General features: G+C 41.6%; 1 long non-coding RNA gene across 2 annotated transcripts in view; it reads left to right on the plus strand.

Moving 5' to 3' along the window:
- The window catches only part of LOC113893287, a 78136-nt gene extending 70211 nt beyond the window's left edge, over positions 1-7925 (plus strand). For both annotated transcript variants that reach the window (XR_003511272.1, XR_003511273.1), the window contains exon 2: positions 7687-7925. This is a non-coding gene — a long non-coding RNA (uncharacterized LOC113893287). The remainder of the gene's footprint in view (positions 1-7686) is intronic.
- Positions 7926-27428: the final 19503 nt, after the last annotated feature.

Here is a 27428-nt window from a genome sequence, read left to right on the forward strand (position 1 = left end):
TATAAAATGCTTCTTCTCTAGTCTTTAACTATGTTCTGTGACTGAATATGATTATGGGATATTTACATGCATTCTTGTCTATTGTATCAAAAGATCGTGAAACAAAATGCCCATCATTAAAGCCCCAAAGTGATTGGATTGGCATGGGGACCAGGAATGGGGCTGGCATGGGAGAGAGGATCTGACTCTGAGATTTCATGAAATCCTAAACAATAGGACAGCTGCTTTTCCATAAACAGATTATTATTATTATTTCTACCTAGACAGCTTGATAGCAGCCATTATCTTCTTTCTGGGTGTCTTATCAAGTTCTGGCCGCATGCAGCATGGGAGATAAGGAAGGAGAAATGTCACCCATGGGATTGCCAAGGATTATTTCTATGCACTGCTGTTCAGCAACGGCCAACCCCTTAGAACTGAAAGTAGTCCTATTCACGCTGGGCAGTTGCTATTCTGACAACACCGAGAGAGCAGAAAGAAGATGTAGCTGCCATTGTGTGAAGGATTGAAATTTCATTACTCTCAGTTCAAGTTCAAGCAGTCTTGATTTTGAAAAGCGAAATCATCATGGAATATCTTTGAAGAGGGAGAAGACAAGGAAAGGAAAGAAGAATAAAATGAGCTCAGGGCTTTTCAGGACTATGAAGGAGTATTGAAAAAAAAAAGACGCAGAGAGAGAGAAGTACAATATTTTTAATCACCAGAACTTAAAATGCCAGGCATATAAGCCTCAAAGGGATTGAATATCATCATACAACCGTTACCTGTGATCCAATTATCTAACATAAAGACCCCATCTTACATACTACATCATTTTACATATTACTCACTGGAAAATAGTTAATTTACTGGATTTCTGTTTAATTGTCTCTGTTTCACACTAAGTTCTTGAATGAAATTAATCTGTTGATATTGAAAAATTTTCCTTTGCATCTCAATGATGTGTGTGTGGGATTTAAATATTTGAGGGAAAAATACAATCTTCTTGTATTTTTGTGATAATATCTCAGCTTCCCAAACTTTTATCTTCTTTGAGAAAAAGACTGCATTAGAAAAAGACAAAAGCGATAACTAATGCATATGATTAACCTGTACTATGCTCATACAGAATTTCCTCCCGAAATGTTCAGAGTACTTCAGTCATTTTCATACACAGTTTTAGGGTCATGCTGATATTATAATGTAAGCCACTTGGACGTGAGCCAAATAAAAATTTTCCAACATCTTAAATCACTATTCTGAAATTGGAATTTCAAATGAATAAAGTGCTTTGCTCTTAAACCAACAACTTCAGAAATTAGATCTCGGTTGTGGAATCATTAAAAATGAGGAGTAGGAAGAGGTTGGGAAGGTAAAGAGCAAAGAGAGGGCGCAGAGGAAGGAAGGAAGATGTGGGACAAGGGGAAGGGGCCTGTCTCCCTTGGGACTAGTGAACTCCAGAAGGGCAAAACCTGCTCTCGAACAAATTCTTACAACACTTCAGACAGACTAAGTCTCAGGAGGTATTTGTTAAATAAATTAGTGAGAGGTGTGCAAAAATATGGTGTCAGTGTTAATGTATCCAAAGGAACAGGCTTCTAACTAGACACTTTAGTTTTTTTAGCCATTAAGCATTTATTAGGAAGCCTAGAGCATCTCCAGCTTGAACACATGTACGAATTATCTGGGGATCTTGTTAAAATCCGGATTCCAATTCAGGAAGCCTGGGAGAGGGTCTGAGATTCTGCATTTCTATCAGACTCCCATATGCTGATGCTGTTGGCTCATGGCAGCACTCTGAGTGGAAGTGTACTGGAATAATACTAGGGAAGATGAGCCGGGACTCAGGAACTCGGAGCTCTAGTTTCTGATGTCAACCATCTGCGTTTTTAAGCAAACTGATTCATTAGTTTCTATATAATAAGTGGGCTGCATCTACATAATTTCTAAGGTTCTTACAGACTTAATATTTTAAAACAAAAGGAAGAAAGAGGGGAAGGAAGAAAGAAAAGAAGGAAGGAAGAAGGGAAGGAAGGAAAGAATAGTTTAGAGAATGGCCAGTGTGTCTCTAGAAATCCCAGGGGGGCTGAATTATTTCCCTCCAGAGTCGCACAGGTAATCTGGCATAGCTGAATTATGATTCAGCTGACTCCTAATTTCTAATGGAGTAATTTCCCATGATCGTTTCTGTGGTTTTGTATTTACCCGTGGTTTATTCAAATGTATTTAGATTCTTTTTCCTCAACTTTTAATTTTTTTTGCAGAACAAAGTTATGTTCCACTTTATTTTAGAATTATTTTAAATAGATAAATTAATATTTTTAGTTGGAGTTTCAATATCAAACTCTCAAAAATTAATAGAATGAGTAGACAGAAGACTAGAAGGATATAGTAGACCTGAAAAGCACTATGAATCAACTCAACATAGTTAAGATTTATACAATTTTCACACAACATCAGGATACAAATTCTACCCAAGTTCCCATAGGTTATAAACCAGGAGACACTGGAATATATCCAGGGACATAAAACAAAGTACAAAAATTGCATGATCTAAAGGTATTGAAAGCATACAGAGTCTGTTCTCTTATCACTGTGGAATTATGTGAGAAATCAATATCAAAAGGTATTTGAAAATAAGTGTCATTTTTTTCAGTAGCAATGTGACATTTACCAAGAGAGATCTTTTATCATTATTAGTAACTTTTGTGGAATGCCTACAATCTGCCTGATGAGATGCAAAGTGTTGGGAATACAAAGATGAGTAAATTATATTTTATGATCAAATCCCTTGCCTGATGAACTGAGAGATTTCTATCCTGCAAAGTGAAGACCAACTGATCAATGCAAATGTCTAATATGTGTGTTAACATGCTAGGCCCCCATCCTCTTTGATATACTAAAAACATACCACTGGCTACAGTAGAATGCTTGCAAAGATGGCCAATTCAACTCTCCCCATACATTCTATTTGTTGTGTGATTTTCCAGCTGAATGTATCCAAAAGTGGAATTTCTTTCTCTGTTTCCTGATTTGGGGTTGGCTTTTGTGACTTGCTTTGGCTAAGAGAACACAGTAGAAGGAACAAAATTCTATTTCTACCTCTTGGCCTCAACAGGCTGTGTGTGAGTGTGTGCTAAGTGGCTTCAATCAGGTCTGACTCTGCAACCCTATGGACTGTAGCCCACCAGGCTCCTCTGTCCATGGGATTCTCCAGGCAAGAATACTGGAGTGTGTTGCCATTCCTTTTTCCAGAGGATCTTCCCAACCCAGGGACTGAACCCATATCTCCTGTGTCTTTTGCATTGGCATGCAAGTTCTTTACCACTAGTACCACTTGGGAAACCTTCAAGATGACGTACCCACTTTTATTTCCTCTCTCAGACTGCTGCTGCCACCATAAAGAACAAGCCTGGGATAGCCTGTTGGATGATGAAGCATCACTGGGAGTGATGAGCTGTCCCAACTACATTAGCCGAGGCCAATCTAGGCTAGCCCACGGCAAGTCATCCCATAGACTTGTGTGAAAGCACTAGCAAGAGCAGCAGAGTTTCTCACTCAACCCATCGCTGACCACAGATGTACCCGTGAACTCAGCTGAGACTGGGAGAACTATCCAGTTCAGCCATAAACTTCTCAGCAATAATACATGCCCCTGGTGACTCAGTGGTAAAGAATCTGCCTGCCAATGCAGGAGGTGTGGGTTCAAGCCCTGGGTCAGGAAGATCCCTTGAAGAAGGATGGAAACCCACTCCAGTATTCTTGTCTGGGAGATCCCATGGACAGAGAAGCCTGGCAGGCGACAGTCCATGGGGTCACAAAGAGTCGATCATGACTTAGAGACTAAACAACAACAACATCAAAGCTGCTTAGTTTTAGAAAAGTTTTTCTGCAGTTATTACAGGATGCATTAACTCTGATGCACAGGTTAGAGGATGTGGTGAGATGCTTACAGTCTGGATTTATTTTAATGGTTGTTCTGATAGGAATTGTAGGTAAACTGGGGTGAGATTTGAGAGAGATAGGAGTCCAGGATGATGACTACAAGATATTTAACCTAAGTAACTGATAGATAATCAGAATTCCTTTTTTTTGGATGAGGAAGTAAATCGGGAATTGTTTTTTGTATAAGCATTAAACTCTAATCAGGGATTTATTGTTAATGCTGTAACAAATTTCTCAACAACGTCATGAATTAACACAAAAAAATTCCTTTCTCATTGGAAAAAAAAGACTACTTAGTTTTGGGGTGCTCTGTTATTCAGCATAGGTATATGTTGTAATGGCCTTCTGGACACCGAGCTTTGATTCAGATAAATGGTTCTAGTTTAGGTTCTCCCTGGAAGTTATTAGGTAAGATATTAAGGGAGAGGTATGCATCTCACTATATCGTCCACATTTTTGAGCTGACTCTCACTTACAAAAGGGAGGAGCTTAGCTTGAATTATGTTTCATTTTACTGATAAAAGAAAGATGTGCACAAGCATGACAGGAAATGCTGTTGAGAGACTGAAGCACAAGGTAACACATGCATATTCCTTTTCCAAAGGAAGCATAAGGGACAGAGCCAAGACCAGGCATCAGAAAAAGGATGTTCAAATCCTGCTTTTGCTGAGTGTGTATGGTAGCTTGAGCTTCTGTCTTCTTTGTGGTAACCAGTCAAACTACAGTGTTTCTTCAAATGTAGTCATGTGTTACTCAACTTATTTTACTCTGTTTTCATATAATGTGCTGTGCTGTGCTTAGTCACTCAGTCATGTCGGACTCTTTGTGACTCCATGGACTATAGTCTGCCAGGTTCCTCTGTCCATGGGGATTCTCCAGGAAAGAATACTGGAGTGGGTTGCCCTGCCCTTCTCCAGGGATCTTCCCTACTATCTGAGCTACCAGGGAAGCCCAAGGATACTGAAGTGAGTAGCCTATCCCTTTTCTAGGGGAAATTTCTGACCCAGGAATTGAACTGGGGTCTCTTGCATTGCAGGCAGATTCTTTATTAGCTGAGCTGCTCAGGAAGCCCATTTTCATATAATGCTAAGTCACTTCAGTCGTGTCTGACTCTGTGCGACCCCATAGTTGGCAGCCCACCAGCCTCCCCCATCCCTGGGATTTTCCAGGCAAGGACACTGGAGTGGGTTGCCATTTCCTTCTCCAATGCATGAAAGTGAAAAGCGAAAGTGAAGTCATATAATAGTGTCTAGTAATTATCGAGTAGTCATAATTCTAACTAGCATATGTACATTTTGGCTTCCCTGGTGACTCAGTGGTAAAGAATCCACTTGCCAATGCAGGAGATGTAGGTTCGATACCTGGGTCGGGAAGATCCCCTGGCGAAGGGCATGACAACCCACTCCAGTATTCTTGCCTGGAGAATCTCATGGACAGAGGAGCCTGACGGTCTAGAGTCCGTGGGGTCACAAAGAGTCAGACTTGACTAAGCAAGAACAATATGTACATTTTATAGTTTTCAAATTGCCTTTATGGAAATTATCTCACTTTGATCCTTCAGTGATGCCTTGAAATACTTATTGGTAGACGAAGAACCTCTGCTGTCTTCTAAATGGTGGTGTTTCTGAGAAATGTCTGAGTTCATGACAGACTTGCTAAGACAAGTCTGTCTTACCTCACTTTGTTTTTTTATTATTTTTTTTAAGAATTAAACCTGGCGAGTATATCAGATCTTTGACTTTTATTATCAAGTCCATACCTCACTTCCATTTACAAGTTTTTTTCGTAATGACCCTTGTCTATGAGGTGTATTCTTTTTCACCCCAGACATTTTTAAAGTGCAAGGAAAGTAATGGTTACTCTGAAATTGCATCTTGGTGCCTGGGATTTATATTCTTAAACCATCAGAAAGTGAGTGAAGTTGCTCAGTTGTGTCTGACTCTTTGTGACCCCATGGACTCTAGCCTACCAGGCTCCACTGTCCATGGGATTTTTCAGGCAAGGGCAATGGAGTAGGTTGCCATTTCCTTCTCCAGGGGATCTTCCCAATCCAGGGATTGAACCCAGGTCTACATGCATTGCGGGCAGATGCTTTACCATCTGAGCTACTAGGGAAGCCATCAGATTGTCTATTTAATGATGTTGGTAGATTAAACAAATAATTAAATTTTTATCATCTGTGCTTGAGCCATGAACTTTTATTTTGATTATGTAGTTGAGTTGGCTGATAATGTAGATTCTGGGCTCAGAAGTTTCTATCTGAAATATGTGTAATGGCCTAAGTATCTGGTGAATACTGCCTGGTCCCTGACCAATGATTTAAGTTTTACCTGTGGTTATGAGTCTTACAAGACAGAGCTGTTTCCTCTCTTCTACTTAATTTTAAGTGCGATCCTTATTTTTATCATCTCTTGTAACTGTTCCAGTACCCCATTTTGATAGAATGAAGGAGAGTGGTTATTGTGACATTATAATAGCCTCCATTTATTGAGAGCTTACTATGTGAGAGCCAACATGCTATACACTTTACTTACGTAGTTCTCACAACAGCCCATTGAGATAGATATATTGCTATTCCCATTTTACGGACGAGGGAACTGAAGTGCAGGGAGATTAAGTAAATTGCCCAAAGTCACACAGTGACTAGTGATAGAGCTGGATTTTTAGCTCAGACCATTTAAGTAGGAAATTCCTATTTCATAAACTACTATATTTCTTGTATATATATACTATATTTCTTGTACTATAAGATTTTCTTTAGATCAGAGACTAAGAAAAATGATGTATATCAATCTAGCCATCAATCTATCAATCTATATCAATCATCTGGATTGATGTATATCAATCCAGTATCATCAAAAATTGCATATGTTCACAAGCCATCTAGGTACTATGAACTCCCTTGAAGAAATCGTGTAGTAATCAGCCTGTGTGTGGTAGGATGTTTCCCTGTGGTAGACATGCAGAAGACATAAAAGAAATAGAAATTTTCCCTCTAATAGACCTGAAGATTTGTAGAAGTAGATAATTATTTTGGAGAGTTGGGAAGATAGAGTTGGTTCTATAGCATCTGAGGGTCACAGTGGGGAGGCAATGGATAGTCGTCCTTGAAATGACTTCATTGCCAGATATTTTCATCGGATTTTGGGTGGGTCTGCCAGTCCTTGGGCTTCCTAGGAGGCACTAGTGGTAAAGAACCCACCTGCCAGTGCAGGAGATGTAAGAGTCATGGGTTCAATCCTTGGGGTGGGAAGATCCCCTGGAGGAGGGCATGGCAACCCACTCCAGTATTCTTCCCTGGAGAATCACGTGGACAGAGCAGCCTGGTGGGCTACAGTCCATGGGGTCACAAAGAGTCAGACACAACTGAAGCAACTTAGCATGCCTGCATGCCAGTCCATCAGAAGTGGACAGGCTTGTCTCTAATCCCAATGCCTCACATTGAGAAAGCACTAGGCCACTCCAGAATTTCTTCTCACAGTCCTATTGATCAGGTTTGGTGGTTTCCATTTCTTTCCATGTCAACCCAGGTGTAGAAGTCACACTCTTTACAGGTTTCCACCAGGAAGCCAATCCATACCAGTAATGGCTTGAATTGTATACTGCAAAAATTCATGTGCTAAAGTCCTGACCCCTGTACCTCAGAATGTGGCCTTGTCTAGAAGTAGAGCTGTTGCAAATGCAGTTATTATAAAAGAAGATGAAGTCATAAAGGAATGGGGTGAGCTTCTAATCAAGTATAACTGGTGTCCTTCTAAACAGGAGAAATTTGGAGCAGATGCAGACACAGGGAGAACTCTTTGTGAAGATGAGGGCAGAGATCAGGGTGAGGTTTCTACACACCAAGGAACTCCAGTGATCACCAGCAGACCACCAGAAGCTGAGGAAGAGGCGTGGGAGCAATCTTCTCTGCACAGCCAGAAGGAACCAACCTTGCTGATACCTTGGTCTTAGACATCTGGCCTCCAGAACCATGACAATAAATTTCTGTTCTGTATCTAGTCAGTTGTGGTACTTTGCTATGGCAGCTCTGGTAAAGCAATACACCACCAAACATGTCCTGAGATGGGCAGATTTTACTGAAGATATTTAGATGGAGCAATGTCATGGGAGGGATCACATCACACAGCCCACAGCATTCCCCCTAATTATATCGCCTCCTCTCTCCCTCCACCTTCTTTCCTTCTCATCTCTTCCATTCTGGGTTAATCTCTAAATACTCAGCTACAAGTTTGTCTCACTATTTTTTTCAGAGTAGCTTTTTTCTTCCTCCGAAGTTATGGCAACAACCCATGTCTAGCTCCTAGGGCTCAGCTTCTAGCCCAACCATTAATCAAAATACGCATCAAACACAAGCAGTCCATTCACTTAGAGAAATTCCTGGGCCAAATATTACAGTAAGAACATTTTCTAGATGGTGTGCCTTCAAATCTTGGCTCTGCTACTTGGCTGTGTGAACTTGAACAAGTTACTTCATCTCTCTAAAATAAGAATAATAATAATAATTCACTGGGTCTGTCTTAAGTTTGGTGACCCCTCAAACAGACTCCGAGGCAGGTATTTGTGACAGATGATGCAGTGAAGAAGGCTCCCAGGAGTAACACGAAAGGGAGTGTGAGGCGCAGGAAGGGGTTGAGTGAGAAGTTGATATGTGAATCAGGTACACTTGGGGCCTCAGCCCTTCCCATGGGGAGGCGTGGAACTAAATGACCCTTCAGAGCGGTCTCATATTAAAGCAAGGGGGCTAAGACTTTGTCCCCTCTCTTGGCAACTAGCCATTAAGAGTGGGTTACCCCCGTCAAGGGGCAGTTGGTGAGGTAGTCCCCCTTTTTATTTTTGGCTGTGCTTGGTCTTTGTGGCTGTGCAGGCTTTCTACAGTTGCAGTGAAAGGGGGCTGTTCTTCATCACGGCGCACGTGCTTCTCATCGTGGTGACTTCTCTTGTTGCGGGGCAACAAGGCTTCAGTAGTTTCAGCACGTGGGCTCAGTAGCTGGGGTTTCCGGGCTCTAGAACATGGGACTCAGTAGTTGTGGTGCATGGGCTTAGTTGCTCCTTGGCATGTAAGAAGTTCCCTGACCAGGGATCGAACCCATGTCCCTTTCATTGGCGGGTGGATTCTTAACCACTGAACCACCAGTGAAGTCCTGAAAGCAATTTTTTGAGAGCAACTTGGCTCTGAGTGGTCAGTCATCAGGACTGCTGTGGTACCTGGGAAATGAGTGTCTCAGTTGCCTGACTGTCCTGCAGGCATTTTTTAGGTGACACATCATAGCATTAACTACAGGGTGATTGTGAGTATGAAATAAATTAACATAGAAAACGCTTGGAACATTACCTGGTGTGAGGTAAGTGCTGAGTAAATGAGAGACATCGTATATTGAGGGTTCACATTAGCATTTTTTTAGCTTTATGTAATTACATACGGTTCACAGAATGGTTTTGCATGGATTTTGCTTCTCTATAAGAAGTGCTTATAGATGTGAGTGAAGCAGACATTCCATCTAAAATGCTTTCTATTAGGAAACAAGCTCAGAGCAGTTACATGACTTGTCTGGTGCCACTGCTAGCAGGAACCTGGTCCTTCCCTGTTTTCAGTTTCTTCCTCCCTATCTGCAACCACAGCTAATTTTTGAAGCCACAAGCACCCATGTGTAGGCTCAGTCTCACCAACCCCAATCTGAGGGCAGACTGAAGGATTTACAATTCCCTGGTCTAACACCCGGATTCAGCAGCAATGATCTTGTGGTTGACTTTGTCCTACCTTGAGCCACGATGACGTTGCAAAGGTGGTCAATGGGATGGACACATCTCACCCAGGGAGGTTGACCAGCTTACTGTAAGAGCCCTTGTGTGACAGCCTTTACCTTAGTGGATTCTCTGTATAATTGCTTATGTCTGGCTCCCACTTCAAAGACTTATTTTGTGTTAACTGATGGCAGAGGAAACTTTCAGGGCAAGAGTACACTAAATAAATACAGAAAATACTGATATTTAAGCAAGAATATTGTTTTTTTTAAAAAGTTACCCAAAGTACTCGAATCCCCACTGCAACACATTTCCCCCCCATAGGCAAACAAATCAAACATTTGCTTGGTGAGCATAACATCAGAGCAAAGAGAGCTGGTTGATCTTAAGAATACCTTAGCTAAGACAACTAGGGCATCTTTTTGTCTTCTCTAGGAGTATGGGCCTTAGTATTTTTGTCTGGTGACCAGAGCTCCCCCACCCCTAGTTGGAGTTGTATGTGCACTGCTAGTCTTTGTCTCCAGGAGCCTCATTTTCCTGTGTTCCATGGTTGACCAACTCCTCTTTTAAGATCACCACATTAATAACTCTAATGAGTTTACAGGAATGGCTGACTCTAGCCAGATGGCGATTCTGACTCCTTGGAGAGATTTTGTACATTTCTGTGTTTATTTCATAGCTTAACATTCAGAGGGCAGCTCTATACCCTTTTCTTAGAGGGGCAGCAGAGTGTTTAGAACTCAGGCTTTGAAATTGGGTTGCCCGGGCTATGCCTCAGTTTGCCTTTTGTTAATAGTGTGACCCGGGACAAGTTGCTCTCATTGGATGTGCCTCAGTTTCCCTATCTGCTCAGCGGAGATTATAATAATACAGATTTCACAGGGTTGTTTGAGGATTTAATGAAGAAATCTATATAAAGGACTTAGAACAGCTGGCAAAAAATAATTGCTAATTAAATCTTAATTAATGATGGTGGCGTAGTTTGTAAAGAATCTGCCTGCCAATGCAGGAGAGGCAGCAGATGCGGGTTCAGTCCTTGGGTTGGGAAGACCCCTTGGAGAGGGAAATGGCAGCCCACTCCAGTATGCTTGCTAGGGAAATCCCATGGACAGAGGAGCCTGGTAGGCTACAGTCCAGGGGATCTCAAAATAGCTGGACATGACTGAGTACATAGGCATGCATGGAGAGGGCATTCTGGTTTTCTGGTCTCTTTATCTTATAAACTATTAATCAAAGTGAACATTTATCAAGTGCTTATATAATCCATCAGAGAAGGCAATGGCACCCCACTCCAGTATATAATCCATGCACTGTTATAAGACTTTACCTTGAATGTCATTGTAATCCTTCCAAAATTCAGTCAGATGGAAAACATTTTGAGTCTATTTTATAGATGAGGAAATGGAGATTGAGAAGTGAAAAACCACAAAAAAAGATGTGGAGCAGATGAGCTGCCGGAAATCAAGATTTTTATCTCTATGTATCCGCTACATACTCCGGTAAATAAACTTCAATATTGTCCCCCATGCAGGAGTCCTTTCCTTGGTCACATGGCGACTCAAACTAGTGGTCTACTGTGCTTCTTCCAGTGTCACAAGGAAAAAACTAGAACTTTCATGTCACCAGGAAGCTGGAGTTGCCTACTGCTCCATGCCCCTGCTTCTCCAGTTTGTACTGAGCAGTACTATGTGTGTGGCCCCTGTGATTTCAGGCTACCTAATTAGTTAGCGTTTCTTTAACCCTGTGTCACAGTCCTCCAGTAGCAATCGCTATGGAAGTCTTTACCTGCTTGCCACTGCAGTTCCTCAAGATACCATGCTCTACCTGCCCACCTGGACATTCTTCCAACATAGGCAGTCAGGGGCCCCTGTCGGAGCCTTGGTGCCTACCTCTTCTGCCCTCCAAGTGGGAGAATGATCACAGCTCTTGGTCTCCTTTGCATTACCTGGTGGGTATCCTTAACCAGAGAAATCCCGTATTGGTCTTGGAGTGTAATTATAAGAGGTATAATTGGAATTGAACCCATGCTTCTGAATCTACCATCTTCATTGCAGGTGAAGCTGAAAGATGATGGCTAGGGCTAGTTGTTGAGGTGTAGACTTCATGGACAGAGGTAAGGTCTGGCATCTAAGGCTTGAGGTTCCAGCAAGATGCTTCTGCCCAATGTAGTAAAGGATCCTGGGAGCCAAAAGATTAAGCCTCCTTACAACAGAAGAAGCCCAAACTCCAGTGGTGGCATATAAGACTGCATGGTCAGAGAAACAAGAAGTAGGGATTGTGACTGAATTACTTAGGAAGAATTCAGAGGTAGCTGAAAACAGGCCAGAGGGCAAGGAGGTCAAGATAGGTGACAGGGAGATCCAGATGACTCTTTCAATGATCATTGCTCTTTGTAACTCACATTTTTCAGATTGGTGGTGCATGGGGTGGGGAGGTTGGAGGAACTTTAAAGGGCCTGTGGCCAGTGGGGTAGGCTCATATTCTTTGTCCTTTACCATCTCGCATCTCCTCATCATAAGTCTTAGGAACACATATGGTTTTGATTAGAGAAAAGGCTCTTCTAGAGCTTCTCATTTTATTAAATTATTGCTGAGTCCTATCACTGAAGAGAGAAGATAGGATTTCCTTTCTGTGATTGACAAAAGCATGTTATGAGGCTCTTGGCCAGCCAGGATTGTGATATCATTCTTGGCTAGCTTTGGATAGTTGGGGCATTCTGTATTGCTATTTTAGCTTCTTCATTGCATTGCCCTTAAAAGCTTCGAATTGTTTCATGTCCATGTATTTTTTTCTATGCTGTCCCTTCTGGAGGTTGTACCCTCCATGCCTTTAAGACACAGCTGGAGTGTTCTCTGACTTTGTGCTTTCTTGTGTTGTGTTCATGCCTCTATTATAATAATAATGTCTGATATTTATTGAATGTTAATTAGCACATTTTTTCTTTTTCTTTTGGTGTGCTCAGTCGTGTCCAACTCTTTGGGGCCCTATGGACTGTAGCCTGACAGACTCCTCTGTCCATGGAATTCTCCAGGCAAGAATATTGGAATGGGTTGCGATTTCCTACTCCAGGGGATCTTGCTGACCCAGGGATCGAACCCTTGACCCCTGCATCTCCTGCACTGACAGGCGGATTCTTTACCACTGCCCCACCTGGGATACCCACACTTACACATTCAGTTCAGTCAGTTCAGTCGCTCAGTCGTGTCCGACTCTTTGCGACCCCATGAATCGCAGCACCCCAGGCCTCCCTGTCCATCACCAACTCCCAGAGTTCACCCAGACTCACGTCCATTGAGTCAGTGATGCCATCCAGCCATTTCATCCTCTGTCGTCCCCTTCTCCTCCTGCCCCCAATCCCTCCCAGCATCAGAGTCTTTTCCAATGAGTCAACTCTGCACATAAGTGGCCAAAGTCCTGGAGTTTCAGCTTTAGCATCATTCCTTCCAAAGAAATCCCAGGGCTGATCTCCTTCAGAATGGACTAGTTAGATCTCCTTGCAGTCCAAGGGACTCTCAAGAGTCTTCTCCAACACCACAGTTTAAAAGCACCAATTCTTCAGCGCTCAGCTTTCTTCACAGTCCAACTCTCACATCCATACATGACCACTGGAAAAACCATAGCTTTGACTAGATGGACCTTGGTTGGCAAAGTAATGTCTCTGCTTTTCAATATGCTATCACTTACACATTAGGCACAAGTAATTCATGAGCTAAGTATTAATGTTATCTTCATATAACAGAAAAATGAAAATTGAGACTTTAGGTGAGTTAATAATTCTCCCAAGGTAATGTGTGTAAACAAAATTCAAACCCAGATGTCTGACTTCAGAATACAAGTTTTAACCACCATGTGAGCTGTCTGCGGCCCATGTACCCATTCATTCATCCATCTTGCAAATATTCATTGAGAGCTTCCTGTATGCAAAACATCTCTTGGATCTGAAAATACAGCCATTTACAACACAGATAAAATTATAAAATCTCTACCTTCATGGAATTTGCATTCTATTGGAGACTGACAATAAACAAATGTAATGTAATTCCAGGAAGTTATGAGAGCAGTGGAAAAAAAAAACACAGAAGAAGAAAATAGAGGACATCAGGGAGTTGCTATTTTAAGTGGCAGAGTGATGGAAACCTGCTCTGCAGAGGGGATCTATGAACAGAGACCTGGCTAAATAACATTATTTTCTGCACCACAAAAAATGTGATCTCTTTTTTAAAGGCACGGCTTGGTTTATTTATGTTTCCCCAACATGCTTCTAGATTTACAGTCCCCAAAAGATGTTTGTATGATGAAAAGAGGAATATGATTATGAACATGAAATGAGGGGCTAGAAAGTCATGTCTGAAGTAGCAAGTGATTAATGAGAGCATTTTCCTGGGGGTTTAATTGGCAGAGGCTGCAGTGAGCAAAGTTTCCTCTTAACTCCTTGTATTTCCAGGCCTGGTGACCTCCTGGCCAAGAGATACACGCTCTCCCTCTCTGCAGTGTTTTCTGTGGCTTGTGTTTTCATTGGCTAAATATATTTCAATCCACAATCCACAGCAGGGAGCCTTGGTCTGCTTTCTTTTCTTACAGGAACTTTATAAACAGGAATGATTGTATCTGACTACTGAATATTCGTGTAACTACCTCCAGCACCAAAGATCTTGAAAGCTGAAATGATCAAAAGGGGACTGAGTTCTGAAACTGTACTTTGCTTGTCAAGCTGGCACATTTGAGATTTAAGTCAGGGATACCTTGGTGATTTTATCACCTCACACCAACTCCTAAGAAGAATCTGCTTTTATTTTTGAACGCCAAATAAAGGAGACACAGAGGCACTTGCATTTTCTTGGTAATTGGAAGGGAAGGGAAGGCTTGGATATTCATTCAACTTTTCATTTATATTCTTTGTCTTCTGGATGCTCAGACACTGCAAACAAATAACCAACTCTCTATCCAAACCCATAGAAAAGTTAAAGGGCAACTCTGCAAATGTAGACAGTTTCAGAAAAGTAAACCAAACTTGGATGGACCTAGTGAAATCACACTAGGAGAAAAATAAGAGAACGATTTGCAATTTTCATTTAATTAAACTGTTTTGCATTTCAGCGTCAGTGTATAAACTTCATGCTGAACCTCTGTAGGTTAAAACAGGGTCACAAATGAGCTGGGAAGAGTCCAAGGGCAGAAGGCAAGGGTGAAGGTAGGAAGGAGAGCTACGTGTGACATGTTAAACACTTGCATTGAATTCTCGTGTTGAACTTTGATGTGGTAGCCCTCATGTCAGATGTTGCTGATATTTAGCAAGCACACTTCTAAATATCCTGATCGGTCTTGAAGAACACTCTTTTCCCTTCCTTTTTCTCTTTTCCAACATCACTGCTTTACTGCCCCACATACTGAAACATGCCCAGATGTCGGACTGAAGCTATTCTCAGGCTGTAAAATTAACCAATGTGCCATTGATTAAAACCATTACTTGGAGTCCATCCTGAAGTCGACCTCAGGGAGTTCAAAATAAGTATGTGATTCTCTTTATAGACTGACATGTAAATTATGAATTTGCCTTTTAATGAAAGACACTTAATATTTTATTTCTTAGTCTGGCAAGATAGAATGCCTTCAGGATGAGAAGTGTCACTCCCTACTCCTGAAGCAATGACAGACATTCTTAATCAATCTCTTCTCTCCTTTTCCTGGGTCCCGGGCTTAGGCTCAGATTAATTTACAAAACACTGCTTCAGGCAGCAGCTATCAATTGGTTGGAGTAGGATTGTAATGGAAATCTTTTCACCGTCTTCACACTACATGGCATTCTGTTTTACCTTACTGCCGTACATATGTTACAGCAGATTTTCTCACATGTGTGTGCTTTACCTGAAAACTCATATATTTTAAATTAATAAAAGCATTAATTAAGATAATGAGTGGAGTGAAACTGCATAGTTATTGTTGGTTGGGTGAACCAGTCTTAAAATGCACCATTTAATTTACACCAGAGACCCATGTATTAGAATAGATATCAGCAAAACCTCTTTAATGTTGAGAGGTACCATTATATGGATTTTAGAAAATGATAGCAAACTAGCTTTGGAATTTGGTAAGGGAAATGGATAACTCTAAGATACAAAAATGGTTAAAAAAAAAAAAGCATGTGGGAGGGGGTGGTGCAGAGAGAGGCATGCACGCATGCTAAACTGCTTCACTCATGTCCAACTCTATGCAACCTTATGGACTGTAGCTCACCAGACTCCTCTGTCCATGGGATTCTCCAGGCAAGAATACTGGAGTGGGTTGCCATGCGCTCCTCCAGAGAATCTTCCTGACCCAGGGATCGAACCCATGTCTCTTAGATCTCCTGCATTGGCAGGTAGGTTCTTTATCACTAGCATCACTGCAGAGAAAGGCGTAAGTGACTAAATGAAACAGTTCTTGCCCTTCCCTGAGAGCTGCCCTTCTCTCTCTTTCACACACACACACACACACACAACAGTTTTATTTAGTATTTATGATCATGAAATATGCCTTATTTTATTTGTGCCAACTTGTCTCCAGGTTTTACTGGAAAAGGCAGAATGGGAAACTTGAAAGTGATTTTGGAATCAAAATCCTTTTGTACCAATCTTGGTGTGCCACTGGTTCTTGCCTGTAGAAGTTGGGAAATTAGTTTACCAAGCAAGAAAGATAAAGTTTACCAAGCAAGAAAGTCTTGCTTTCTTCAGGAAAGTGGCTGGCATGGTAATATTTATCTCTCAGGGTTTTTATGAGGTTAAATGAGTGAACTTTTCTGACGACACTTTAAAATTGTCATGTACTGAGAAATATGAGCAATCTTTGATAAATGGTAAGTGGAGTACTTATAAAATGTGAAACACCCAGTTGGTATCTATTGTTATCCATCAATATGATGATGATCACTTATTTTCAATTTTGAATAGAAGTTTTAAAATGCAGAGCTTTCTATGTACTGTCAGTATCATTTATATGCAGTGTTACTTAACTTGGGTACTACTTTAGAATATTTCTGCTGCTGCTGCTGCTAAGTTGCTTCAGTCGTGTCCGACTCTGTGCGACCCCGTAGACGGCAGCCCACCAGGCTCCCTCGTCCCTGGGATGCTCCAGGCAAGAACACTGGAGTGGGTTGCCATTTCCTTCTCCAATGCATGAAAGTACAAAGTGAAAGTCAAGTTGCTCAGTCGTGTCTGACCCTTAGCGACCCCATGGACTGCAGCCTACAAGGCTCCTCCATCCATGGGATTTTCCAGGCAAGAGTACTGGAGTGGGGAGCCATTCCCTGCTCTGAGAATATTTCTATTTCCTTTTAATTTTCTGGTTTTTGATAGCTTTATATACAAATAAATGTAGATTCAACAGCGGCTTTTGTTAGAATTCTACCTGCAAGTGTGAGATGTATCATGGTCACCACTGGTTGGCCATGTAGGGCAGTCGTAGGGGATACTCAGTGTACTTCAGGAAACTAAGCACAGTCCTGTCTTCATGCTTGTCTAAAATTAAATTTGGATTCCAGCTCACTGAATTCCAGTGCTTTTGTGGTTTCAGATCAGATCAGATCAGTCTCTCAGTCACGTCCGACTCTTTGCGACCCCATGAATCGCAGCACGCCAGGCCTCCCTGTCCATCACCAACTCCCGGAGTTCACTCAGACTCACGTCCATCGAGTCAGTGATGCCATCCAGCCATCTCATCCTCTGTCGTCCCCTTCTCCTCCTGCCCCCAATCCCTCCCAGCATCAGAGTCCTTTCCAATGAGTCAACTCTTCGCATGAGGTGGCCAAAGTACTGGAGTTGCAGCCTTAGCATCATTCCTTCCAAAGAAATCCCAGGGCTGATCTCCTTCAGAATGGACTGGTTGGATCTCCTTGTAGTCCAAGGGACTCTCAAGAGTCTTCTACAAAACCGCAGTTCAAAAGCATCAATTCTTTGGCACTCAGCCTTCTTCACAGTCCAACTCTCACATCCATACATGACCACAGGAAAAACCATAGCCTTGACTAGAAGGATCTTTGTTGGCAAAGTAATGTCTCTGCTTTTGAATATGCTATCTAGGTTGGTCATAACTTTCCTTCCAAGGAGTAAGCATCTTTTAATTTCATGGCTGCAGTCACCATCTGCAGTGATTTTGGAGCCCCCCCCAAAAAAGTCTGACACTGTTTCCACTGTTTACCCATCTATTTCCCATGAAGTGGTGGGAATGGATGCCATGATCTTCGTTTTCTGAATGTTGAGCTTTAAGCCAACTTTTTCACTCTCCTCTTTCACTTTCATCAAGAGGCTTTTGAGTTCCTCTTCACTTTCTGCCATAAGGGTGGTGTCATCTGCATATCTGAGGTTATTGATATTTCTCCCGGCAATCTTGATTCCAGCTTGTGTTTCTTCCAGTCCAGTGTTTCTCATGATGTACTCTACATATAAGTTAAATAAACAGGGTGACAATATACAGGCTTGATGAACTCCTTTTCCTATTTGGAACCAGTCTGTTGTTCCATGTCCAGTTCTAACTGTTGCTTCCTGACCTGCATACAGATTTCTCAAGAGGCAGATCAGGTGGTCTGGTATTCCCATCTCTTTCAGAATTTTCCACAGCTTACTGTGATCCACACAGTCAAAGGCTTTGGCATAGTCAATAAAGCAGAAATAGATGTTTTTCTGGAACTCTCTTGCTTTTTCGATGATCCAGCAGATGTTGGCAATTTGATCTCTGGTTCCTCTGCCTTTTCTAAAACCAGCTTGAACATCAGGAAGTTCATGGTTCACATATTGCTGAAACCTGGCTTGGAGAATTTTGAGCATTACTTTACTAGCGTGTGAGATGAGTGCAATTGTGCGGTAGTTTGAGCATTCTTTGGCATTGCCTTTCTTTGGGATTGGAATGAAAACTGACCTTTTTCAGTCCTGTGGCCACTGCTGAGTTTTCCAAATTTGCTGGCATATTGAGTGCAGCACTTTCACAGCATCATCTTTCAGAATTTGGAATAGCTCAACTGGAATTCCATCACCTCCACTAGCTTTGTTCGTAGTGATGCTTTCTAAGGCCCACTTGACTTCACTTTCCAGGATGTCTGGCTCTAGGTCAGTGATCACACCATTGTGATTATCTTGGTCATGAAGATCTTTTTTGTACAGTTCTTCTGTGTATTCTTGCCATCTCTTCTTAATATCTTCTGCTTCTGTTAGGTCCATACCATTTCTGTCCTTTATCGAGCCAATCTTTTCATGAAATGTTCCTTTGGTATCTCAGATTTTCTTGAAGAGATCCCTAGTCTTTCCCATTCTGTTGTTTTCCTCTATTTCTTTGCATTGATTGCTGAAGAAGGCTTTCTTATCTCTTCTTGCTATTCTTTGGAACTCTGCATTCAGATGTTTATATCTTTCTTTTTCTCCTTTGCTTTTCACTCCTCTTCTTTTCACAGCTATTTGTAAGGCCTCCCCAGACAGCCATTTTGCTTTTTTGCATTTCTTTTCCATGGGGATGGTCTTGCTCCCTGTCTCCTGTACAATGTCACGAACCTGATTCCATAGTTCATCAGGCACTCTATCTATCAGATCTAGGCCCTTAAATCTATTTCTCACTTCCACTGTATAATCATAAGGGATTTGATTTAGGTCATACCTGAATGGTCTAGTGGTTTTCCCTACTTTCTTCAATTTAAGTCTGAATTTGGCAATCAGGAGTCCATGATCTGAGCCACTGTCAGCTCCTGGTCTTGTTTTTGCTGACTGTATAGAGCTTCTCCATCTTTGGCTGCAAAGAATATAATCAATCTGATTTCAGTGTTGACCATCTGGTGATGTCCACGTATAGAGTCTTCTCTTGTGTTGTTGGAAGAGGGTGTTTGTTATGACCAGTGCATTTTCTTGGCAAAACTCTATTAGTCTTTGCCCTGCTTCATTCCGTATTCCAAGGCCAAATTTTCCTGTTACTCCAAGTGTTTCTTGACTTCCTACTTTTGCATTCCAGTCCCCTATAATGAAAAGGACATCTTTTTTGGGTGTTAGTTCTAAAAGGTCTTGTAGGTCTTCATAGAACCGTTCAACTTCAGCTTCTTCAGCATTACTGGTTGGGGCATAGACTTGGATTACTGTGATATTGAATGGTTTGCCTTGGAAACGAACAGAGATCATTCTGTCATTTTTGAGATTGCATCCAAGTACTGTATTTTGGACTCTTTTGTTGACCATGATGGCCACTCCATTTCTTCTGAGGGATTCCTGCCCGCAGTAGTAGATATAATGCTCATCTGAGTTAAATTCACCCATTCCAGTCCATTTCAGTTCACTGATTCCTAGAATGTCGACATTCACTCTTGCCATCTCCTGTTTGACCACTTCCAATTTGCCTTGATTCATGGACCTGACATTCCAGGTTCCTATGCAATATTGCCCTTTACAGCATCAGACCTTGCTTCTATCACCAGTCACATCCACAGCTGGGTATTCTTTTTGCTTTGGCTCCATCCCTTCATTCTTTCTGGAGTTATTTGTCCACTGATCTCCAGTAGCATATTGGGCACCTACTGACCTGGGGAGTTTCTCTTTCAGTATCCTATCATTTTGCCTTTTCATACTGTTCATGGGGTTCTCAAGGCAAGAATACTGAAGTGGTTTGCCATTCCCTTCTCCAGTGGACCACATTCTGTCAGATCTCTCCACCATGACCCGCCCATCTTGGATTGCCCCACGGGCATGGCTTAGTTTCATTGAGTTAGACAAGGCTGTGGTCCTAGTGTGATTAGATTGACTAGTTTACTGTGAGTATGGTTTCAGTGTGTTTGTCCTCTGATGCCCTCTTGCAACACCTACCGTCTTACTTGGGTTTCTCTTACCTTGGGCGTGGGGTATCTCTTCACGGCTGCTCCAGCAAAGCTCAGCCATTGCTCCTTACCTTGGACGAGGGGTATCGCCTCACCACCGCCCTTCCTGACCTTCAACGTGGGATAGCTCCTCTAGGCCCTCCTGTGCCTGTGCAGCTTTTGTGGTTTAGCAATAGCCAAATAAACTGCAATCAGTTTATTTACTGTTTAGTCTATGTGAGTGGGCTACATTGACTAAACACTCAAGATCTTCCCACAGAAAACTGAGTCCCTTACTGTGGTCTATCTTCTTTATTTTATTTTTTCTTCAGAACATTTGGTAACATAACCAGCTTTCACTGTGCTAATGAAAGCAAAGTTTAGGTGCAGATTACTTTAAGGTGAATGAGATCAGCTGTGAAACATTGCTTTAAAATACAAAGCAAGAGAATTGAGTTTTCTCAGGCTTTTAAAAGAATTCTCACCAAAATATTCTTTCCCTGAGAACTAAACAGGATTGCTCCCTTGAATCTCCACCTGGTTCTTCATTTTTTTTTTTTTTTGCTGATAGTTTTTTCTTTTTTTTTTTCTCACTCTTCTTATATGATGGTAACATTTGTTTCTGGTGGTGTCTGCTCACACACTGTTTGCACTGCTTAACCACCCTGGACCATGATCCATCAGACTTTACTTTGGTGCTTCCCAGAAATGACTCCCAAACTTCTTGGGGTTGCATTCCACCCCGTTCCAGTTGTGGTCAGAGAGCAATACAGTGTTCCCGTGGCCTGTGCTCGTAGCAGAAGATAAGGAAGCACCTCTAGTTTATGTCCTCCCCTGTCCTCCCCTTCTGGAAGGAAACTCAGCAGGAATAGCTTGTGTGAGAGAAGTCACAGGTTGCCATCAGGTCTGTGTTCAGGGTTCTAGTGTCGCCTTTTTTTTTTAAAAGAAAATCTTGGGTCATTTTCTCTTTTATATAGTTTTGTTATTATTATTTAAAATTTATTTATTTTTGGCTTCACTGTGTGGCATGCAGGATCTTAGTTCCCCAACCAGGGGTGGAACCCATGCTTTCTGCCGAGGAAGTGCAGGGTCTGAACCACTGAACTGCCAGGCAAGTCTTTTGGTGTCACTTTTAAAGGGGCTCAATGTCCTGGCTGACCTCAACCCCGAGGTTGAGGGGTTGGTGCAGCACTTGGTTCACTGTGCCCCACTCAGATAACAGAAGCCCTAGTGTAGAGCTTGTTTGGGGATTGTGCGCTTTTCATTCTTAAGACACAGGGGACAATCAGAACATGAAGTGTTGGAACTGTGTGCGTGTCCACTTCTGTCCTCCATCACAGTCTTCTGAGTTCCCTGCTCCCCAGTGCATCATGGGAATGGACAACATCATTTCCCATGATGACAAAGGGCACCCTTGAATTCAACTGTTCCTCCTCAAGCTGAGAGTGTGATTTACATCTTCTTCGATAAACAGGCAACTGATTTGGACCAGTATCTTTGAAATACAGAGGATGAGACAGTTGGATGGCATCTCTGACTCAGTGGACATGAATTTGAGCCAATTCCAGGAGATAGAGAAGGACAGGGAAGCCTGGCATGCTGCAGCTCAAGGGGTTGTAAAGAGTTGGACATGGCTTAGTGACTCAACAATGACAAATAAATGGTTACTATTTATAAAGTGTACATAGATAAGAAACTATTTCCTCCTAGCACCAAAGCCATCAGCTGATAAGCACAATAACAATAATTATTTGATGTGAAAATCTGTGACTATGTGACAAGCCCAAGTACAAATAGCAGAGAGGTAAAGTTCAATGTTCTGAACAGTTGGTGAATTTTATGTAGCATCACACTGCCCAGTCGTGAAAACAACACACGCGGGCCCACAGGTCACCTTGCTGATCCTCAGATGGGTCAAACAGACTTCGGCATCAGAGCCTCTTGCCTGCGCTTTCCTCTATCTTCAATACCTTCCCCCCAGCTACTTTTATGCATAACTCCACTCCTTCTCCCCCCAAGTTTCTGTTCAAATATTACATCAATAGATCACCTACTTTTAAGCACCTGTGTAAAACAGCATCTTCCTATCACCCCCAGTCATTCTCTGTTCCTCTTACTCGGTTTATTTCTCTTCTTGGCACAGATTGCCACCTGACATATTTTTATTTTGGCTTATTGACTTTAAGTCTTTCTTTTGTTCTTTGGTGAATTCTAAGAGACTAGAACAATGCCTTGCACGGCAGAGGCACTGAGTATTAGTCATGGAATGAGTGAATACAGGCAGTCTGGAGACTTTATCTTCCAACCTCACAAGGCAAGACTTATTTTTGGTACTGCTTCAGGTCTGGGATGTTCTTTTTAAGAAATTAATAGAAGTCGTGGAAACAATTTATTAAGTACCTGTCATTTTCTGGTCACTTTTTGTATCACATTGTTTTGTCTCTCTCTCTTTTTCCTTTTGTCTCTGGGATTCAGGCCCCAGGGCCTTTGTTCCTTAGTTTGCATGGTCTGTTTTGCCCATCGCCATTTCCCAGTCCTTTTGGACTGTAGGTCTGTTTCATACCTACCTACATACGTTACATGCATATATATTTCCAGATGGACATGACTAGAGATTTCATAGCTTTCATTTTAAAACTTTGGTCAGTTATGCATCAGATAGTACCTATATTATTTTATCTTTATGGGAATTCTATGATAATAATTTTATCCTCAATTAAAAAGTGAGTAAGAGGTAGCTCAGAGAGGTCTAACAATCTGGCCAGGGCCACCCAACAAGTAAGAAGGGAAGCCATGACATCAAACCATATCCTCATGCCAAAGCCAAGACTGATGCCGTTTTATTAGATGAGCTCTCAGAAAAAGAGCAAGCAGAGCAAGATATTGTACTGCTTACTGAGCAAAGCTCAGCCTCATGAACAGTAGCTAAGTGCTAGTTTAGCTAAATAGCTAGCAAAGACCTGGCTTGGAATCCTAGCTCTGCCCCTGAAAAGAGTAAGGCATCAAGCCATCTCTCTTTGTCTCTCTAGCTCTGGTTTCAAAGTCAATTTAAGTGAGATATAATTAATATACAATAAACTATACCCATTTTAAGCATGCAGTTTTAATGAGTTTTGACAAATTTATGTACTTTGTAACCACTGGCACAATTAAGATATAAAACATTTTATAAAAGATATAAAATATTTCCATCACTCCAAAAAGCTCCTTTGTGCCCCTTCACAGTCAAATTCTCACTCCCTACCTCTCTCCCCCTCAAGGAATCAGGCAACTACTTCTATGCTTTGCGTCTTTAGAGATTAGTTTGTGTTTTCTAGAACTTCAGATAAATAGAACCAGGCAGTACGCATGCCTTTGTGCTGCTGCTGCTACTCGGCAAGATGTGTTTAGATTCATCCATGCTGTTGTGTGTGCCAGAAGTTCATTTTTTAAATTGCTGAATATGCTCTGTTGTATGAAATTTATTTATTCATTCTTCTGCTGATGGACATTTGACTGTTTCCAGTTTAGGTTGTTATGAATAAAGCTGCTGTAACTCTTTCTGTGCAAGGCTTTGTGTAAACATAAGTTTTTATTTCTCTCGGGTAGAGATTTAGGACTGGACTTACTAGGTTGTCCTTGTAAACATGGGAAGTTCATGTTGAATTTTAGAAAAAACTGCCAAACTCTTTTCAAACATAGTTGTACCACTGAGATGTTTCCTAGCACTGCGCTGCTCATTTGTAAAATGAAGATGTTTGATTGCTGCTGCTGCTGCTAAGTCACTTCAGTCGTGTCCGACTCTGTGAGACCCCATAGACGGCAGCCCACCAGGCTCCGCCGTCCCTGGGATTCTCCAGGCAAGAACACTGGAGTGGGTTGCCATTTCCTTCTCCAATGCATGAAAGTGAAAAGTGAAAGTGAAGTCGCTCAGTCGTGTCTGACTCTTCTTGACCCCATGGACGGCAGCCTATCAGGCTCCTCCATCCATGGGGTTTTCCAGACAAGAGTACTGGAGTGGGGTGCCATTGCCTTCTCCAAATGTTTGATTAGATGATCTCTAAATTCCCTTCTGTTTTGTGATTCTAGGACCTGCGGTGCTAGAATTTTTGCCTTTTCCTGTCTCAAGGTAGTATCATTTGTTATTCCCTCTTTTTCTTAATGTATCTTTTTTGCTTGTTTGGCGGCACTGTGTGGCTTCCAGGGTCTTAGTTTCTCAACTAGGGATTGAACCTGTGTCCTCAGCAGTGAAAGCACGGAGTCCAGGGAAAGCACTAGACTACCAGGGAATTCCCTTCTTTCACATATCTTAATTTCTATAGATTTGTCTTGTTCCTGTTAGTGTTGCTGATGCTGATAATGATAAGAGAAAGTCATCATTTTTTTGATAAATTTATGTGTCAAGCATACCACTAAGTGTTTTACCTAATTTTTTCAATCTAATCCTCACACTAAGCATTTTCAGTAGATACCATTTTTTATAATCTATCTTTGTGTTGAAGCAACTAAAGATCAGAGAAGTTAAGTAATTTCCCCAAATCAACAGCATCATTAAGTAGCAGAGTTGGGAAGCAAAATTAGGTCTGTCTTGACCACTTCTAAATTACTAATTTCTTAGCTTTTGCTCCGATGTCCTGGCTGATACTTCATCTTTTATATGACCCTAAGATCTGCCTGGCCCAATTCTGGACCTACTTCACCTTCTTAGTGTTGTTTACCAGTTTTTCTTCTACACCCTGGCGTGACATTAATGTTCAATGATCCAGCAACTTTCCAGAAGGCAACAACAACAAAAAAAGCAGTTGAGAGTGAGGCAAGCTTAAGATCATCTTATTTATGTCAGCTCCGTTAAGTTTTCATTAACAGTCAGAATGGGCTTTCTTAAATCAGCATAATGCCAGTAAGCATTACTTTGAAAAAAGAAATGCTTAACTAATAAGATATCCTGTCTGCATTTTGTCTGAATCTAGAAAGCCCAGTCACTTCAAAGCATCATAGAGGTCATTGCTATTTTGCACTGGACAATTAGCATCCTCCTTCTCGTCAAGTGGTGAAATTACCATGTTAGCTCTTTCCAGATCAGGACGTATTAGTGGCTCTTCATGCTTTTCTATGCAGTCATCATTAGGCATAACACGGACTCGGATACTGAATATTATCATTTAGATTAGTGAAGAATTGTGTGAATATACGAAGCATTTCCCTCTCAATTGTTTTTCAGTATATATAGGGCAAAAGCCAAAACTGTATCACTCTCATTCTTCATATGACCATATAACTCTTAAGCTTCGCTAGGTGGCTTGTGAGTAAACCATTTCCGGCTTTGACATCATTTATAGTGCTTATCAAGCAATACCATTAAAAAAAATCAAAAACATTTATTGACTTTAAAGAGTCCTGATGGGACTTCTGAAATTGCTTTTCCTGAAGTGACCTCTGCTCTACTCTCCACTTAGAGACCTGAGGAGTTGACTCAAATCCCCACGCCCTCATAAGTCTGTTCTGACTACTTTATTTTCACTCTTCTCAGTTTTTGAATTTCTAAATCATTTATAGTCACCTCTGGACATTTTAAATTTTAATTATGTGTTGTATTTTATCACTTGTGTTTCACTTGTAGAGAGACATCCTGGAATCCAAGACGGAGTATGAACACTGAATTCAGACAAATATGGGCTTTTCCATTTAAAAATGATGTGACTCTGGGCAAACTCCATGTCTTCTGTAGGACTCAACTGCCTCATCTTGAGAAGCAGATAGCACTGCTTACAAATTACTGTAATAATAACTGTCTCATGAGGTCCGTGCAAACCTTAAATGACTTAATACGTGGAAACGGGCATGTGGAAAAAGCCAAACAAATGGGAGCCCCTCATCCTTTCCCCCTGTGGAGATTTTAAATTCCCTGAGGTGGAACCAGGTCTTGTGCCTCTGAACGTATCGCGTCCACGTATTCATTTAATACAAACTTATTTAGCACCTGCTTTGCACTAAGCAAAGAACTCAGGACTGTGAATAGTCATGAACAAACCAAACTTCCCTTTCCTTGTGGACTTATGATCCAGTAGATTGTATTCCCTCATAGCTCAGTTGGTAAAGAATCTGCCTGCAGTGCAGGAGACCTGGGTTTGATTCCTGGGTTGGGAAGATCCCCTGGAGAAGGAAATGGCAACCCACTCCAGTATTCTTGCCTGGAGAATCCCATGGATAGAGGAGCCTAGCGGGCTACAGTCCATGGGGTCGCAAAACTCTGACACGATTTAGTGACTAAATCACATCAGATTGTATAGACATATACAATGTCTTGCCTGACTTACGATGGTTCAGTGTAAGATTTTGTTGTTTTGAGTTTTTAAAATTTATTTTTTATTTTTTACTTTAAGATGATGTGAAAGCAAAATGCATTCAGTAGAAATGGTACTTTGAATTTCGATCTTTTCCCAGCCTAGCAATATTTGGTACGAGGCTCTCTTGTAGCACTGGGCAGGAACAGGCTGCAGCTCCCAGTCAGCCCCACGATCATGAGGGTGAACAGCCGATACACTGACAACCATCCTGGATCCAGATCCCAAGTCTGTTTTTCACTTTCAGTACAGTATCCAATAAATTACATGAGCTATTCAACGCTTTATTCTAAAATAGACTTTGTGTTAGATGATTCTGCCCAACTGAAGGCTCATGAAAGTGCTATGAGCACATAGGCTAAGCTCTGATATTCAGAAGGTGAAGTGCATTAAATGTGATATTGATATATGGTATTTCCAACTGAGGGTGGCTTTAGCAGGATATAACTTCCAACTCTTGCTGGAGTAGAGAAAAAACATATTTATGATGGTGCCTCTTCTCACTCACTTCATGTTTGTATTTCCTTTTTTTTTTTTTTTTTTTAGAGCTGTTGTGGAGATTATATTTAGGCAAAAGAGCGGGTGTCTTGTCCATTCACGTTCAATCTTTTCTAGACAGAGTCTTCTCAGATTGTGGG

The sequence above is a fragment of the Bos indicus x Bos taurus genome, chromosome 5 (genome assembly GCF_003369695.1).
Source record: "Bos indicus x Bos taurus breed Angus x Brahman F1 hybrid chromosome 5, Bos_hybrid_MaternalHap_v2.0, whole genome shotgun sequence".
NCBI lineage: Eukaryota > Metazoa > Chordata > Mammalia > Artiodactyla > Bovidae > Bos > Bos indicus x Bos taurus.